We start from the raw sequence: 20663 nt of genomic DNA, 5'->3' as shown, positions 1-20663 counted from the left end.
TCTTCTCTTCTCTTTTTGGCACACACACACACACACACACACACAGACTGGAAAAAAAAAAAATCAGATTTTTTATCCCATTTTTATCCCCCCATTAGTGCTCATTTTAATTTATATATCCTGGTTGCTACTCCACCCTCTGCCGATCTGGGGAGAGCCGGAACTGGCTCCATGCTTCCTCCGAGACATGGGCAGTTAGCCAGCCGCTTCTTTTCACCTGACAGAGGAAGCTTCACCGGTAGGACATAGCACGTGGGAGGTTCACGCTATTCCAACCAGTTCCCCTCCCTCTGAACAGGCGCCCTTAACGACCAGAGGAGGAACCACATTAGCAACCAGGATATTGCATGTTTTGGTGAAGGGGGTTTCTATATGAAGGAAACCCCCGGGAGGCACGGGGAGAACATGCAAGCTCCACACAGAAAGGCCCTTTTTGACGACCCCACCCGGGCGGTGGGCACTCGAGGACATGCGGACGGGCACGCATTCCTTCAGCGTTCACAGCGTCCCAGGTGGGAATCGAACCCAGGACCTTCGAGCTGTGAGGCGACAGCGCTTACCACTGCACCACCGTACCCCCCAGACTGAAAGACTTTTATCATTTACAAACTCTATGAACCTATGAGTTTCCAGTTAATTTGCCATCATGCCATGTGACTCTTCACAAAAGATCATCACAGCAGCTGTCTGACGAATAAAAAATGATGCAACCATGATGAAATGTCCAATAATAAACATTAATTAAAGCTGTTTCTTCACCTGATAAAACACAAAACCAACAAAAGCAGCCATTTCCACTGTATAAGTCATTTTATGATCATATATGTGAAATTGAAAAATCTATCTTCAATGCACCTGCACTGAAAATGCATGGCAGCAGCAGCTAAAAGCCATCAGCTTAAACGTCCAGGCATTTCAGATATACTCTATGTGAATGGAAGGTTTGAACCCTACTGTAACTGCCCCACACCGCCAGTCTAACTAAAAAATTAATGTTAATATGCAGTATGTTGTCTTTCTAAGTCGTTCAAAGAAATCACGTGTGATTTGGTGGGAGTGTAACTGCCCCACACCGCCAGTTTAACTTGGAGTTGGCATTTGTGCTAATTATATATTTGTTTGGGTCCTACCTTTAATTTCGTCCTTTGGCGGAACTAATCTGCCGCGCCGGTTTCTCTGACACAAAAGAACGTAACACCATTCAAGCGACTTTGCCGCAAAGCAACACGGAGCTCTGAATTAGCTCAATAAATAAACTAAAAGAAATAAAGAAATGATTAAGTATGAGCCATCAGCCAAAGCCATACAGCCGAGAAGGAAGGAGAACCCGCAGCACGAAGTTTAGCCCCTAGTAGTGACAAGCAGCCTACGAGGTATGTTTAATACAAGTTTATTTAGCTCTGTACTTTATGCTGTCATGTGCTAATGTGGTAGCTACATGCTAACGTTGTTTAGCTGCAATGTGAAATGAAGACACGTACTGTACATGCATTCCCCTGTTGTAATTTAATGTCTTTTATTTTCTCTTTCAACCCAGTTTTCACGGGTTACTGTGCAACAGTAAACAACTCATACTTTCATCAAAACCTCGTCACGTCTGTTACTTGGGGAGCTACAGTGAAAACTCGTCTGCACCGCACGAGTAGACGAGGAAGGTGGCGCCAGAGACCAACGATCCGTGGATCAGACCAGACAGCTCCACTTCTCAGCAGCATCTGACGGCCATCCAACACGCAGCGCCCAGGGGAAGGTCCAGGTGCCATAGCGTGAATCAACCTGCAATAAAGAGACTCTTAAGTGTTATGCACATTAGATTGGAGCAATTTTTGCGTTTAACATAATAAGTTAATATTGCTTCTAAGCTGAAAAAGAGAAACATTTTATTTTTCATACAATAAGTTTACTTACCTTCTAAGCTGAAAAAGAGAACATTTATTTTCATACAATACAAGTTAATGTAATTTACTTACCTTTTCTACTGAAGCCTATTGAAGTTACTTGATATTGATACTGTTATATTGTGCTACTTTATGAGTATACTGTAAATATTTAGTACCGATCTAGTAACACTAAGAGTAAAGCGATTAGCTATATAGCACATTTAAAATGAATGGCTATTGCTGAATAAGATATGTTTAACAATTTTGAGAGCTAATATTTTTGTTGTTTGTTTTAATTGTCTGCCTTTAATAAGGCTGTGACTATAACAAATAGGCCAAAACAGTGCTATTAGCCACACGCTATATAAAAATAAGATTCCTACTCAACTGCTCGGATTACACTGGAGATAATCTTTTACAGTAAATAAGATAACTACTCAACTAAGCTTGGGCTACAGTATACCTTACAAATATTAGTTTAAACGAAGTAATTACCCAGCTAAAGCCTAACCCCCCTTTTGAAACAAACAAACAAATAAAGTAAAATGTCAACGCATAAGAATTTCCCCGAGACTGACAGAGAGCGTGTAGTAGGTGAAGACGCGCAGCAGCAAGGCACAGACATGCAACCACAGGCGACCGAAGGCACAGGAGTTGATAACCCCGCTTCCTCACAAGAGCAACCAAGAAGCCAAAGGATCCGTAGGTTAACGGAAAAGGGCCAAGAACTGCACGATGTTCAAGTAAGAAGACTTGTACACCGTTTCAGTGTGAGCTACGAGAAGTGGAAGGCTATCACTAAAGATGCCAAACAAGCGCTGAGTGGACAATGCTCAAATGACCTGCTGCATGAAATCACCACAAGGGTAAGCAATGCCTCAAGGGATCTTAACGTTGCTTATGAAGAATTAAGACACAAGGACATTCCCGACAATGATATGCGTCGCAGAGTAGACACCTGTGAAGCAGTAACGAAGAAATTAATTGAGTCTGTGAAGAGCTGTCTACACACAAGAATGAGCGAAGGTCATGAAGATGAAGAACAAGGTGGAAAGGAGACGGCATCTATATTCAAATCTGCAGGCTCAGAAAAACCAAGCCTCAGCTCTCACCACAGCATATCTCTCAGCAGCTCCAAGATCACATCCAAACATTCAAGCCTGAGCTCTGCCAATCGACACGCTGCTGCTGAAGTTGCTGCCAATGAAGCCACTTTGGAAGTACAGCTAGAGCAAGAACGTCACATTGAAGAACTTCAAAGACTCGAAGCTGAAGCTGCACAATTACGAGCTAAACAAGAGGCCGAAAATGCAGAGAGACAAAGAGCACTAGAAGCCAAGCGCAGACAACTAGAGCGATTGGAGACCATTAAGAATCTAAACGCTGCCAAGGCACGACAGCAAGTATATGAGCAGAGCGAATGCTCAGATGAAGAAATACACAAGCTACTCCATCAACCTCTCCCTCTGGAGGAGGAAGGCAAGCATGAGAGCAGCCTGTTAAAGCACTGGTCTCCACCAAAACCTGTGATACATCCAAAGCAAGAAGACAGCACAGCAGCTCTCGTTAGAGTGTTTGCAGAGTCCATCAGTGCAAGTCGTCTTCCTGTACCTGAACCAGCAATGTTCAATGGTGACCCACTCAGATACAATGACTGGAAGGTTTCCTTTCATACACTCATCGATCGGAAAAATATACCAGCTGAAGAAAAGATATATTATCTGCGAAGGTATGTGGGTGGACCCGCAAAGAAGGCTATAGAGAGCTACTTCCTGCTAGGCACTGAGTTAGCCTATCATTCAGCATGGAATATCCTAGAAGAGAGATATGGCAACCCTTTCCTCATCTCCAAAGCCTTCAGAGACAAGCTCGATGCATGGCCCAAGATAAGCTCCAAAGGCAGTATGGAACTTCAAGAACTTGCCGACTTCCTTCGCAGCTGTGAAGCCGCCATGTCTCAGTTAAGAGGACTTGAAATACTCAACGATTGCAATGAGAACCAGAAAATTCTGGCCAAACTTCCAGACTGGCTGACCTCAAGGTGGAATAGGATAGCCACAGCAGTGGAGGATGAAAGTCACACATTCCCAAGCTTCAGTCGGTTCGTCAAGTTTCTCACATGCGAAGCCAAGATCGCTTGCAACCCAATAACATCTCTCCATGCTCTAAAGCCAAATGAAAGTGAAAGAACCAAGGTTTCAAGGTTTAGAGCTCCTGGAGCCAAGGTACTGGCAATCAACTCAGACGAGAAAGTTGCTGCTACAAGCTGTCCCTTCTGTGAGAAGGCAGGTCACAGTCTACATAAGTGCCGCAAATTCATGAATGAGACGATCTCAGAACGGGTCAAGTTTGTTCAAGAGAAGAAATTGTGCTTTGGCTGTCTGAAGTCTGGCCATCGCTCAAAGGACTGTGAAGACAGAAAGATCTGTGAGATGTGTGAGAAAGGACATCCGACTTGCCTCCATGATAACCGCACCAAGGAAGAGAGGATGGCTACCAGGCCTGGTGGTGTGAGGCAGAGTGAAAGGTCGAGGGAAAGGAAAACAGAATGGCCACAACATACGACAGAAAGAACTTCACGTGAGGCGATATCAAATAGAGTCATCCAGAATGTCAAGGACACTCATACGTCCACAATCGTCCCCGTATGGGTGTCGTCCGCAAGTGAGCCACGTTGTGAAGTTCTTGTGTATGCACTCCTCGATACACAGAGTGACACAACCTTTATTCTCGAAGAAACGGCTAAGGCTCTCCACACAAAGAATGAACCAGTTCAGCTAAAGCTGTCCACAATGGCTTCAAGAAACACAGTCGTGTCCTGCCGCAAGCTGACTGGTCTACAAGTGAGAGGATATCACTCTGACAAGATAATCCCTCTGCCAGTGACCTACTCAAGAGAATTCATCCCTGCAAATAGAGATCATATTCCCACCCCAGAGACAGCAAAGACATGGCCGCATCTTGAACACATCGCAGACGAGATCGCTCCTCAGCTCAAATGTGACGTTGGCCTGTTAATCGGCTACAACTGTCCTCAAGCTCTCCTCCCAAGACAAGTGGTACCAGGTGAAGAAAATCAGCCCTTTGCACTGAAAACAGACTTGGGATGGAGTGTAGTCGGCTACGGCAACCCATGTCTCGATTATGGAGACGCGATTGGAATAAGTCACCAGGTCATCGTGAAGCAAGTGACACCAAGTCTTCAGTCCTCTTCAAGCCTCACAAGCGAAGTGCACTATGTCTGTAGAACACAGATCAAGGAAGTGATCTTACCTGCAGATGTGCTCAAGGTGCTGGAATCCGACTTTGTCGAAAGAGCCTCAGAGGATGGTCACATCTCTCAAGAGGATCTCCGGTTCCTGTCAACGATGGAAAAAGGCATCAGACTCAAAGATGATGGTCACTATGAGATGCCACTGCCATTCAAGAAAGAAAGACCCAACTTACCAGATAATAAGGTGTGCGCCATCCATCGTCTCAGATGCCTAGAAAGGAAGTTGAGAAGAAATGAGCAATACCACAAAGACTACAAGACCTTCATGGACGCAACCATAACCCGCGGAGATGCAGAAGAGGTCCCAGAAAGAGACATCAAAGCTTCAGGTTGGTACATCCCACACCATGGGGTGTATCACCCACAAAAGCCCGGAAAGATCTGCGTCGTCTTTGATTGCTCTGCAAGGTATCAAGGGACATCCTTGAACGACCATCTCCTGACCGGTCCAGAGCTGACAAACCCCTTGATGGGAGTCCTTTGTCGATTTCGAAGAGGTCCTGTGGCGATCATGTGTGACATAGAACGCATGTTCCACCAGTTCCATGTGAAGGTAGAAGACCAAGATTACCTACGATTCTTGTGGTGGGAGAATGGTAATGTTGAAGCCCAACCTTCCATCTACCGCATGAAAGTCCATCTGTTTGGTGCAGCTTCGTCACCTGGCTGCGCCAACTATGGACTCAAACACCTTGCAGCCAAGGGAACCGGACGCTTCAGTGAAGACACCATCAAGTTCATACAGAGAAACTTTTATGTCGATGATGGCTTGTTAAGTGTAGCGTCCAAGGGCGAAGCAATTCAGCTGGTGAAGGAAGCCAGAGAGCTCTGCAGCACAGGCAGACTCCGGCTGCACAAGTTCATCTCCAACAGCAAGGAAGTCCTAGCCACAATTCCCAAAGAAGAATGTGCTGAAGCTGCCAAAGACCTGAACATGACACTGGGGGACCTGCACGTGGAAAGAGCTCTCGGCGTACAGTGGTGCGTGGCTTCAGATGAGTTCAGGTTCAGAGTGGTTGTCAAAGAAAACCCACTCACCCGAAGAGGAGTCTTGTCCACGGTTGCTTCAGTATATGATCCTCTCGGATTTGTGGCCCCCTTCATCCTGGTGGGAAAGCAGATCCTGCAGCAGATGTGTCGCGACAAGCTCAGTTGGGATGACACCTTACCTGATGACCTTCGACCCCTGTGGTAAAATTGGCTCAGAGACCTGCAAAACCTGGCTGGTGTGAAGATAAAGAGATGCTACATTCCATCAAGCTTCAAGGTCCAGCGCTACGAGCTCCACCATTTCTCCGACGCCAGCGTGTCAGGCTACGGAGAGTGTTCATACCTCAGAGCAGTCAGTGCATCCAGCGAAGTTCACTGCTCCTTAGTCATGGGAAAGTCAAGAGTCGCGCCCACTAAGGTTACAACCATACCAAGACTCGAGCTGTCAGCAGCAGTGGTAGCTGTCCGCACCAGTGACATGCTCAAAAAAGAACTGGAAGTAGATTGCCTACAAGAATTCTTCTGGACTGATTCGATGGTTGTCCTCGGGTACATCAATAATGAAGCCAGAAGATTTCATGTGTTCGTGGCAAATCGCGTGGAACGAATCAAGCAAAGCACACAGTCTGCACAATGGCAGTATGTGGCTTCGGAAGAGAATCCAGCAGATCACGCCTCAAGAGGTCTCACAGCGGAGCAACTTGTAGCGTCTAACTGGTTCACAGGCCCAGACTTCTTATGGCAGAAAGAGCTACCAAGTGAAGTAGTCAAGGTGGGAGAAATCACAAGCAGTGATCCAGAGCTCAAGATGGTCCAAGTTCATGACACCCAGGTGAAGGAAGTAAGGTCGTTGTTAGATCGCCTAAACAAGTTCTCTGACTGGTCGAGAATGGTGAAAGCTATCGCCAGACTCAAACGCTGTGCAAGAGAAATCAAAGGCCTCAAGCCAAAGTCCTGTGAAGCCAGCAGTTTAGAGGAACGAAGGGAAGCAGAGTTGACCATAATCAAGATGGTCCAACAGGCAACCCTCTCTCAAGAAATACAGTGCCTCAAGCGCCATGAGGAGACACGAAACAAAGACAAGGCCAACAAGTTGCACAAGTTAAGTCCATTCCTGGATGGCCAAGGTATCCTCAGAGTTGGAGGCCGCTTAACTCATGCTGCCCTACATCCACATGTGAAACATCCAGCGGTCCTGCCAAGAGACAGTCACGTGTCATCACTACTCGTCAAGCACTATCACGAGAAGGTGTGCCATCAAGGACGTGGAATGACCATGAATGCGCTCCAATCCAATGGCATATGGATCCTTGGATGCAGCAAGGCAGTATCATCCCACATCTACAAGTGTACAGCGTGCAGGAAGCTCAGAAGATGCACAGAGCAACAAAGAATGGCAGACCTCCCGGAAGAGCGTATGGAAACAACCCCTCCATTCACTTACTGTGGAATCGACTGCTTCGGACCATTCTACGTCAAGGAAGGGAGAAAGGAGCTAAAGCGTTATGGTCTGTTACTCACCTGTATGTGTTCCAGAGCAGTACACATTGAAATGCTTGATGACTTAACTACAGATGCCTTCATCAATGCTCTGCGTTCCTTCATCGCCATTCGTGGGACAGTCCGCCAGATAAGATGTGATCATGGGACCAACTTCGTTGGTGCCAGGCGCGAGTTCGCTGAAGCAATGAAAGAGATGGATCAAGAGGAACTCAAGGAATTGGGATGCGAGTTCATCATGAACACCCCCGCTTCAAGTCATATGGGTGGCGTCTGGGAAAGACAAATTCGGACCATCAGAAGTGTCTTGACGTCCATTCTAGAACAGTCAGCCAGACAACTTGACTGCTCCTCTCTTCGAACCTTCCTATATGAAGTCATGGCGGTGGTAAATAGCAGACCTCTTACCACGGATTATCTGAATGATTCATCCAGTCCAGAGCCCTTGACACCAAACCACATACTTACCATGAAATCCACGATCCTCTCTCCACCACCCGGAAAGTTTGTCAAGGAAGATCTTTACCTCCGCAAGAGATGGCGCCGAGTTCAGCTCTTAGCCAACAACTTCTGGGCACGATGGAAGAAGGAGTATCTCCTAAATCTCCAACACAGACAGAAGTGGACCAAAGACCGCAGAAACGCAAAGGTCAATGACGTCGTTATTCTGCAAGATGATGCGACACCAAGAAGCAAGTGGAAGTTGGCAAAGGTGATCGAAGTGTACCCAGGAAAGGACGGAAGAGTGAGAAGACTCAAGCTGCTTATCAGCGATTCGAACCTGGATGGAAAGGGAAAGCGCACCTCCAAACCTGTTCACCTGGAGAGGCCCATCCACAAGACAGTTACGCTGTTGGAAGCAAGATGAAGATTCCAGTGGCTTACTCACTCTCTCTGTCGGTCCTTAGTTAAATAGTTATTGTTAAAAAATTAATGTTAATATGCAGTATGTTGTCTTTCTAAGTCGTTCAAAGAAATCACGTGTGATTTGGTGGGAGTGTAACTGCCCCACACCGCCAGTTTAACTTGGAGTTGGCATTTGTGCTAATTATATATTTGTTTGGGTCCTACCTTTAATTTCGTCCTTTGGCGGAACTAATCTGCCGCGCCGGTTTCTCTGAAACAAAAGAACGTAACACCATTCAAGCGACTTTGCCGCAAAGCAACACGGAGCTCTGAATTAGCTCAATAAATAAACTAAAAGAAATAAAGAAATGATTAAGTATGAGCCATCAGCCAAAGCCATACAGCCGAGAAGGAAGGAGAACCCGCAGCACAAAGTTTAGCCCCTAGTAGTGACAAGCAGCCTACGAGGTATGTTTAATACAAGTTTATTTAGCTCTGTACTTTATGCTGTCATGTGCTAATGTGGTAGCTACATGCTAACGTTGTTTAGCTGCAATGTGAAATGAAGACACGTACTGTACATGCATTCCCCTGTTGTAATTTAATGTCTTTTATTTTCTCTTTCAACCCAGTTTTCACGGGTTACTGTGCAACAGTAAACAACTCAGTACTTTCATCAAAACCTCGTCACGTCTGTTACTTGGGGAGCTACACCTACTGTATGTGCTCCATCCTCCATGTGATCCTCTACTCTCCTTCAATGACTTCTATGAACCTTGAGCAAGGCACAGAATTCCCAATTACTCCAATATACCTGTTCAGTTCAACGGACAACAGCCGCCCATCCATCTGGCAGGTGAATGTGTGTGAAAGTGAAGCCAGATGCTGAAGGAAACCAGAGGGTAACAGACCTTTTATGTATTATTTTATTTTATTTTAAAACGGATTTAGTTTTGAGAAGATTATGTGAATCAAAGAGAGAGTCATTCATTTGTTTGAACAGAACAGAACAGCTGTTTTTGTCTATCATATGAAAGTCTGACACCTTTTGAGTGGTGGGCGTAAAGTGGAGCGCTTTGATGGGAATTGGTGACCACTTCCTCCTCTGCATGTTCAACGTTCTTCCTCCCACCACCCCTCTGCTCTCTCTCTCTCTCCTGTAGCCATGTTTCTTATTATGTCGGGGGACTAAATATAAATTGATTTATTCTATTATGCAAACCCAATGAGTCCTCTATAAGTTTTTAGCTCTTTTTGCAACTGCTGCGCCTGTTGCTTAATGCACTTTTTATACTCTTTTTTTAAGTTTTGTTGGGATGCTTTTAAATGTCCATTTTATTCTCTTCTTTTATTCTTTTATTTTCCTGTCAACCATTTTATGTGAAGCACTTTGAATTGCCTCTGTGTATGAAATGTGCTATACAAATAAACTTGACTTGACTTGACTAACTTGACTCTCTCTCTCTCTCTCTCTCTCTCTCTCTCTCACCACCCCTCTGCTCCCCCCCCCTCTCTCTCTCTCTCTCTCTCTCTCTTCCACACATCTCATTTTCTTTCTCCCAAGTTCTCTCCTCCCTCCTTTGTCTTTTCCTTATTCAGTCCCTCTCTCCTCCCGCTCTCCTTTACTCCTTTTCTCCCTCCTCTTTACTTGTCATCTCTTTCATTTGTTCAGCCTTCTGTAACATCACAGGTCTAGAACATCACTGCATCGTCACTCGACAACCACTTTGAATGTCACTGTGCTATTATGACTCAATTATTGTGCAACGTATTGTGCAATGTTTCCATAAAAACATGAATAACATTTGATATGGAAATTTTAAATCACATTACCCTGTATTTAGACAATCAGTAGTTAATTTACTCATATCCATTTTCATTAAGTTACACAGTATGGCAGAACAGAATGTATGTATGTAATATGTATGGCATTGCAAATTAGCTTAGGCTATAAATGTTGTGATACATGACATCAGATGTTTTGATAATGTTATATGTTGTGTATCTGTCCCTAAACTAATACATGATAAATAAATAAAATGGTTACTGTAAATACATACACAGACAGACAGACACGATATTCAGATAACCTGTAGTCTACATTTGCAGGTCCTCTCTCTCCCACTGTGCCCTGTACAGGACCAGAATAACAGATAGGTTGAGTCTGCAGAGTTGCCTTCAAAATGTACGTCAAAACAGATGTCATCTGATATCTGCTCTAATAAGTATCTTTGACTGTCTGTTGGCATGTAAGCCTGTGTGTCCATTCATGAAAGAGTGCAACTCTTGGCCAAGAGATGTACTGTATTAATACTTCATTTAAGACAACTTCTAACGAATCCTGGCCCAGTTTTTGATCTCAAGTGGTTTTCATCAAGTGGTTCACTGTTGACCTTTTGGCTGTTAAGTTCCATTCTGCAACAACATTACTGTAAGATACTGTATTTATAGAGTGCTTTTCTAGTCTATCGACTACTCAAAACACTTTACACTTGAAACCTCACATTCACATTGATATAATATGCCATAACTTACACCTGTGTCTTTGCAAACCAACATGAGATAATAACATCTACAAAGGCTCTAATATGAATCAAAGTGCCTTTGCTGACATATCTCTAAAACGATATCCCACTGAACATACTACATTTGAACAGGATGTATAGAAGATATGAGGTTTAAGTTGGTATCATGGAATAAAAGCGATTCATTTGATCTTGTCTTTATTTTTACTGAACTGTAGGTCAGTGGTTCTCAAACTTTTTCACGTCAAGGACATCTTAACTGACACAAATTAGACTCAGATTTTATCCCAGGATCCCCCATCTCATAAGATTTCTGCTTTTAGATGTTTTATTTCAGAGAGTGTATGAAAGCCATGACCAAAATAGTCATACATTCTGTTATGGATGATTAATGATGAATTATAGTGAAAATAAATGATGTCCCTTTTTGCTTGGGACCTCCTGGAACTCCCTCAAGGAGCCCTGGGGGTCCCCGGACCCCACTTTGAGAACCACTGCTGTAGGTGATGCTATCTCTATCAAACTATCAAAGGCTCTGAAGACATGGAAAATGCTACAGTATTTACTAACATGGAGCAGTTGGAAATGCTAGAATCCCAGAACGTTGACAGATTGATTTAAATTCCAGTGAAATCTACACAGGTGGATGTGCAGGTGAATCCAGTGACATCACCTTTTCCGCGAACTGAGAAACGTTCATGGTGAGAACACAAATCCTAAACATGAAATTAATATAGAACAGCCAGCACTGCTTAAACGTAAAAGACAGTTTTTTTTAATCGGATCATCCTCTCTACACAGTCAACACCAGTACAGTAGCTATGCTGATCTAGCAGAGCGCTATATCAACCAGAGGTCAAGTTATATAGATCCTCTATAACTTTCAGCCTGCGCTCATCGACACAAACTTTTCACTGAAACTGTATCACAGCATCATTCTAATTAGAGCCATGGATGGAGAACTGAACGGGTCAGCTGGGCACAGGCCCAGGGGCCCAAAGCTCAGGAGGCCCTGAGCCAGAGCCTGATAGCCTGAACTACATGATGTTGTCACTAACTTATAGCCCTATAGTCAAAGGGCTTAGTCATGTATATCATTCATCCTATATATACATATATGTAAGGTTGCCTTGACTTGTTGCATGCGTTGGTATGAAACCAGAGCAGGTCACTTCCTTTATCACACGCCTGTGTTTCTCTGAGAGGTGTCATAATGCGTCAATACGCAAATGAAACCTCATCCTGTTTAACACTTTGTTTCTCTGTATAGATGCTATTGCATCAGCATCATCACGGTCTCCGCGGTCATGCCGTCCTGCACGCACAGCAGCTGCAGCTGACAGCTAGTAACAACTATAACTAGTAACAACTAGTAACCACTAGTAACAACTAGTAACTAGTAACTAGTAACAACTAGTAACTAGTAACAACTAGTAACAGCCTTATTGTCTTTCTGTTCTATTACAAAATAGCGATGGTGATGACAGCAATAAAAACCCCAGGGTTGTTGTTTGTATGCTGCCGTTAATGCCTGTAATAATAAACAAAATAAAAAACGAGGTGAACAGACTTTGCTGTGAGGAGCTGTCAGAAAGTTTCACCTGTCTCTCCTAACTATCCTCACATCCACTCTCCTGTGCTGCTGACGTATCCTCCGTCTCGCTCCCTTCACGTCTGCGGACGCTAGAGAAAGTATAGAAACAACCACAGGGGACTTTATTGCTGTCATTACTACAGCCATAACGCAGGCCACCATCCTAACACAACAGGAACGATAGAGGTAGCGCTAACGGCGGCTAGCTTCCTATAAGCGCTCCTCTCACATACAGTAAGCTGTCACTAGTTGAGAGCTGCGCTATGTCAACAACATGGCCGCAGCGACCGTGATGACGCTGATCCAATACTATCTATTGCTCATTGGTTTCACACTTATTCACAAACACCCACACACATTTGAAATATTTATTTATGTCGACATAAATACAAGTATGCAAAGGACATAAACAGTAATAGTGCTGGGAGTCAGTCAGTTACATGAGTGCCCAGACGGCAACCAGAATAATGCATACACATAAGAAACACACAGGATGATAACATGGCAGGTTGATATATACAGTTATACTGTAATGCAAGGTAGCGGTCAGTATCCACTTCATGGGTACAAAAAGCAGCGCCTCCTCCATATTGAGCGGCTTCCGATAATAGTAGATATTGAACAATATCTCGCTAACTGCTTTGCCCTTCTCTTTGGGAGACCAGCCATCTGAAGGCCTCTCACAACCAGCTTATGGACATGACCTAGGCTACCAAATATGAAAACTATAAGTTTACACCTGTAGCCCAGCTGTGAAATGGTCTGTTCTAGCTGTTGGTATTTCATCATCTTGGTTAGAAAGGCCTCCTCTAGGCTGTGGTCAAAGGTACAGCCAACCTCTAGAACAAACACCTCTCTACGATTTTCATTGACAACAACAACATCAGGAGTGTTAGCTGGAATATTCAAGAACACATCTGAATCGTCACTACACAGAGTGAACATGCTCGGCTTCACAATAGAATGTTTAAAAAGCGATATTGATATTATACACGCATACACACACACACACACACACACACACACACACACACACGTAAACATCACACCTGTCTCAAGTACATTTTTTGTAAGTCTTGTAATCATTACTCATAACTAAATCATAATCTAACCCTTGTAATCAATTTCGAGTTCAATAATAAAAAAAATAATATAAAGTATAAAGTTCAACAAATGTAAATGTAAGGAGGTGTATCTGTATCTGTGTTGAGGGGCCCTTTGTCTCATAATCCACTTTATACCAGATGTAATTCTGGTATGATGCTGACACTGTGATACACTGCAGGTTATTCCTCTAGTCTACTGTAGTACTATGATGCTGACACTGTGATACACTGCAGGTTATTCCTCTAGTCTACTGTAGTACTATGATGCTGACACTGTGATACACTGCAGGTTATTCCTCTGGTCTACTGTAGTACTATGATGCTGACACTGTGATACACTGCAGGTTATTCCTCTAGTCTACTGTAGTACTATGATGCTGATACTGTGATACACTGCAGGTTATTCATCTAGTCTACTGTAGTACTATGATGCTGACACTGTGATACACTGCAGGTTATTCCTCTAGTCTACTGTAGTACTATGATCCTGACACTGTGATCCACTGCAGGTTATTCCTCTAGTCTACCGTAGTACTATGATGCTGACACTGTGATACACTGCAGGTTATTCCTCTAGTCTACTGTAGTACTATGATGCTGACACTGTGATACACTGCAGGTTATTCCTCTAGTCTACTGTAGTACTATGATGCTGATACTGTGATACACTGCAGGTTATTCCTCTACTGTGATGCTGACACTGTGATCCACTGCAGGTTATTCCTCTAGTCTACTATAGTACTATGATGCTGACACTGTGATACACTGCAGGTTATTCCTCTAGTCTACTGTAGTACTATGATCCTGACACTGTGATCCACCGCAGGTTATTCCTCTACTCTACTGTAGTACTATGATGCTGACACTGTGATACACTGCAGGTTATTCCTCTAGTCTACTGTAGTACTATGATGCTGACACTGTGATACACTGCAGGTTATTCCTCTAGTCTACTGTAGTACTATGATGCTGACACTGTGATCCACTGCAGGTTATTCCTCTAGTCTACTGTAGTACTATGATGCTGACACTGTGATACACTGCAGGTTATTCCTCTAGTCTACTGTAGTACTATGATCCTGACACTGTGATCCACTGCAGGTTATTCCTCTAGTCTACTAGTACTATGATGCTGACACTGTGATACACTGCAGCTTATTCCTCTAGTCTACTGTAGTACTATGATGTAAATGTGGCAGCAGCAGCTATGAGCCATCAGCTGGCTTATAATGTTAGTAAACCCAGCAGATCAGACATGTTCAACAAGCAGGATGTAATGAAAATCCTACAGGCCCATGTCATCAGCATGTAGATACTTGTCATGTGTATCATGTGTAAAAAGCTGTTGAGGAGCAAATACTGCAATATACTGTACCAGGTCAGTGCAGCCTAGGTCCTTATGTGAATATGTGTGATTCTCTGTGAAGCCTGCTCTTAAACCACAGGGTAAGAAGCCCCATCTTTTTTTAACAGATACTGTTAATCAAAGGGAGGTTAATCAATTTGTTTGAAAAGGAAATAGTTATGAAAAAATAAAAAATCTGACACTGTTTGAGTGGTGATCTTCAAGTGGAGAGCTTTGAGGGGAAGTGGTGAGCACTCTCTCCTCCTCAGCCTGCCTGCATCTTATTGCTCTCCTGGCCGACCCTCCATCATGTGTTGATCAGTCTGCTCATGACACGGCTAACTTTCTTCTTCTGTGGTGTGTCTACACACCACTGACCTGATTGACTGATTGACAGAATGGACAGTCACAGGATATGAGCTCTCTAAAAGTGAATCTGGGGTATTTTGGCCTCACTATACCAGCAGGAGGTTGAGACATGTCGTCCATATTTAATATGGACGACATATTAGTATGTCAGTGAGGCGCACACGCACACACACACACACACACACACGCACGCACGCACACACACACACACACACACACACACACACACACACACACACACACACACACACACACACACACACACACACACACCTCTTTTTGTTTGTCCCAAGTTGCCAATCCATGTTATACAGTACATCAATGCATGGCCGTAACTAGCTTTGAGGACGGGGAGGTCCGGACCTCCCCTAATATTTCAGGGAAAAAAATAAAACAATCTGCATGGAAAAGCATGAAAAACACGGGATCGCTTTTATTTTGAAACGAAAGGCAGGTCAGGCAGGAAGTCATCTGACGCCGCGTCCGCGGTAACTTGATTCCGAGAGAGCAGCAGCATGGTGGTGAGTGATGACTGTCTGTCTGCCTGGCGAGATAATTGAAGGTGAGCGAGCTGCGAGACAGTGAGCGAGTGAACGACAGACAGTGAGTGACACTGACAGAAAGTAACCAAGAAAGTAAGTGTCTAGTCTGTCTCTTAAGTAATGTTACCTGTGTGATACGTTGGGATGCTACTGGCTAATCATGCATGATGCCAATTGCCAAGCTCCCGAAGTCAGGTATGCAGGTGGCTATATGCATGGTTTCAGTTTCATGACCCAATAAGTAACAAAAAGAGGTGGTGTAAAGTTAAAAACAACATCATATATTTTATTTTATTTTTCAATCGTTCCTATCAGGAATAAATAAATGTCCCTCTGTATGTTTTTTTTTTATTATCGATGATGACTTTGTGTGTTGTGTACGGCTTGGGTTGTGTACCTGTGTTTGTAGGTGTCATTTTGATATGAATTTGGCTAAAACAGTTTGAGTTTGTTACAATTATGTTGACAGGAGAGCTGAGCAGGTGGTGACATGAAAGAGAATATACTGAATAATGACATCACAACAGTATAATCCTAATGTTGATTTAAAATGATATATTACTCTAAATATGGCTAAAAAAGGGGAAAAAAAACTCAAATCCTCCTCCCCTTGCTGGACCTCCCCTATTTCGGAACCCTGGTTACGGCCCTGCATCAATGTATAGTATTATACTGTGTGTGCTCAACAAGAGTTAACTTTAAACAGAAAGGTTTTTACACAATGCCACTGCTTAACCCCAATCCTCACCATGTCAGCCTCTGATGTCACTTTATTTAAAACACTGATGCAAGGATCTGATGTCATGACGTATCTTATGCAACAATTACATGTATTTTCTGTGCCTGTAATCATAACATGTCTACGTCAAACTAAACGTTTTGTGAGCTCTTCCAGTAAAGAGGGAGGAAATAGCGATGGTCTAAACCCAGTTAGAACTCACACTGCCAAGGTGTGAATTCTTTCTCACGGCAGCTCTCTGTCTGTCTCTTCCTGCACAGAGGTTATAAGCTCACTCTGTAGGAAGTGGAACAGTCAGAAGCAGAGAGACAGAGTGGAGCTGAGCTGGATGTGAGGATGGGGTGCACCTGGCTCTGTGCTGGGCTCCTGTTATTCTGTGAGTACAACACTGACTTTCTGTCTTCCAATGCTGCAGAATAATGACAATGTTGTGGTGAACAGAACACAGCATCAGTGGTTTGTCTCATGTCTTTGGCTACGGTTACATGAGGCCTTTTAATTCGAAATGAAATCATTCGAATCAAATCATTCGCATTGATCGTTATTTCCTGCGAGTTTACATGAGAAAATAGTATCCAATCTCAAACTCACTGCGGTCTTTCTGCGCATGCCCGTTCCGGCTTATCGCCCGTTGATGACGCGCGCGAGGATGACGACGTACATAAACCGCGACAAGATGACAACATGGCGAAAAGCAAGAGATGGACCCGAGCAGAAACTATTTATTTGATTACGACTTTAGAAGAGTTCAACATCATGCTACGGCTGGATGGGCGAAAGTATCGAAACACAGAAATCTACCAAACTGTGTCCGAAAAAATGGTAGAAGGAGGTTTTGATAGGGACTCTAAACAAGTACACAACCGCTGGAAGACCCTGAAGCAGGAGTACAACAAGGCGAAAGCCCAGAACAGCAAGAGCGGCTCGGATCCCTCTGAATTCCAATTTTTCGATGAAATGGACCGCGTGCTGGGAGGACGGCCAATGGCTACAGCAGACGTGCATGGAGTCGACTTCGGGTTCGAGACAGAATCAGTTGAGACGAACGACAACAGCATATCAGGTTAGCCTTTTACACAGCTACGTGGTGTGCTAGCTAGATAGCTAGCTAGCTAAGTTATTACTACTGCTACTAGTCCCACTATTAAACGTTACTACTTAGACCTTCGTGAAAAAGGGAATAGGCTACTACTACAACAACAACCTCCCTAATACTACTGTAGCCTGCAGGTTGTCAGCTACACAATAGTATAGTAAATAATAATAGTATAGTATGATTTACAATTCTCCATTCATTGTATTTCAGAGGAAGACGACAGCTCTGAGTCAATCCAGCAGCCAGCTACACCTGGTTCCTCCACTGACCACCAGGCTGGTGGTTCGACTCAGGCAGCTCGTAGACCTGGTTCCTCCACTGACCACCAGGCTGGTGGTTCGACTCAGGCAGCTTGTAGACCTGGTGTCTTCACCGAAGATGACGATGGTGGTGATGCCCCATGTGCTCAGCCCACAGGAACAAAGCGTAAGTTTAAAACTAATATAATAAATACGATCTTCGTTGCAGACTCTGGGCCCAAATTGACAGAACTATGTCCCAAAGTATAGGCATGTTATTTCGAATACATGCTCACAACATCTGCTAACTGAGGAAACAAACTTTTTGTACAGGAAAGAAGATGGCCAAAGCCACATCTGGATACGAGAAGGCTCTGCGAGGCTGGTCAGAGGACCAGAAAACGCTGGTGGAGGAGATGCAGGAGAGAGAACACCGATGGCTCGAGGAGCAACAACAGCGCAGAGAGCAGCAAGAGCAGAGGCGCCAAGCTCAACAACAACAACAAGAGGGGAATCTGGTGGCAAGTATCGACGCCAATGCAAGGTCCACTGAGCGTCTAATGATGATGATGATGGACCGTCTTATCCCAAAACCACTTCCCGCACACCCTGGTCCCCCTCCCCAATTCGCACATCACACGTATCCACACATTCCACACCAGCAATATCAACAACACTCCCAATTTCAAACTGTCCCCACACAGCAACCATACCAGCGCCAATACCCACATTCAGAGCCCCCAAATGCTGAGCGACAGAATGAGAACCCGCAAGCCGAGTCTGAGTACTCTTTTTTTGAAGATTTGGAGGATATCGGTTCACCTCCATCCTAGTTTAGTTATAGGTAACCTAGTTTTTTGAGTAGGCCTCAAGTTGAGTTGGGCATGCTTTATGTGTAGATAGATAGATAGATAGATAGATAGATAGATAGATAGATAGATAGATAGATAGATAGATAGATAGATAGATAGATGGATGGATAGACAGACAGATAGATAGATAGATAGATAGATAGATAGATAGATACAGACAGACAGACAGATAGATAGATAGACAGACAGATAGATAGATAGATAGATAGATATATAGATGGATGGATAGATACAGTAGATAGATAGATAGACAGACAGACAGATAGATGGATGGATGGATGGATAGATAGATATAGATGGATGGATAGACAGACAGACAGATAGATGGATGATGGATAGATAGATAGATGGATAGATAGACAGACAGATAGATGGATGGATGGATATATATAGATGGATGGATAGATAGATAGATGGATGATGGATAGATAGATAGATAGATAGATGGATAGATAGACAGATAGATGGATGGATGGATAGATAGATAGATAGATAGATGGATGATGGATAGATAGATAGATGGATAGATGGATGGATAGATAGACAGACAGATAGATGGATGGATGGATAGATAGACAGACAGATAGATGGATGGATAGATAGACAGACAGATAGATGGATGGATGGATAGATAGACAGACAGATAGACGGATGGATGGATAGATAGATAGATATATAGATGGATAGATAGATAGATATAGATGGATGGATAGATAGATAGATATAGATGGATGGATAGACAGACAGATAGATAGATGGATGATGGATAGATAGATAGATGGATAGACAGACAGACAGATAGATGGATGGATGGATAGACGGATGGATGGATGGATGGATAGATAGATAGACAGACAGACAGACAGATAGATGGATGGATGGATAGACGGATGGACAGATGAGGATGGGATTGAGATAGTGAGAATAAAACCGAGGTCATTTGTATGCTGTTTTGTTTCAAAGGTGTATAGGTTGTTTACTATCAGTGGACTGGCAGTTGTCTGGTATAAAAAACTTGCTTTCACTTGGAAGTTGCACTTGATTCCTGTTTTACGTTTACTTTTTTTACTGGCACTTTACTCAGGGCTGAGAAAAACAATATGTTCGTTTTGAGAACTATTGCTGTTTATGTTCCAATGTTTGCCCACCAAATACTCTTGTTTACACTGCCTTGTTTCACAGAAAAAACATTTCTCCAAATATACTCTTGTTTACTCTTTATAGAAAACGTTTTTTTTGTCTCCGAATGTACCAGTATTACAGAGATTTGCACTAATTTGTAATGTCTTTAATGGTTGTTGAATGAATCATAATTATTATTTCAAGTGTTATTATTGAAGCTCATTAGTTACACAAGCTCTGAGTTGAACATGTTTTATGTGTGTGCTACTGTAACAAATGTGAAATGTGCAGTAGTGTGACATATTTTACTGCCACTTTACTAGGGTCTGACAGCTATCGTTTTGAGAACTATTTTGTTGATGTTCCAATGTCCACCCACCAAACACTCAGGTTTTTCTCATGTGCCTTGCCTGATAGAAACTTTCTTGTTCAGAGATTTGCATTGAAATTTGTACTGGCAGTATTTTTGTGTTATTTATGGTTCAATAAATCATACACAATTTTCAATTCAAGCAATTTCAATGACCCATGTTTATTTTCACAAACTTTTAAGGCTCACAAACTTTGGAGGATTTCAAGGACCAGAGTGAATCCTGAATTAAAAAAGTAAGGCGTGACTCTGAA

Source organism: Poromitra crassiceps (assembly GCF_964638095.1).
Source record: "Poromitra crassiceps genome assembly, chromosome: 7".
Lineage (NCBI taxonomy): Eukaryota > Metazoa > Chordata > Actinopteri > Beryciformes > Melamphaidae > Poromitra > Poromitra crassiceps.
Note: the sequence above shows the minus strand (reverse complement) of the source record.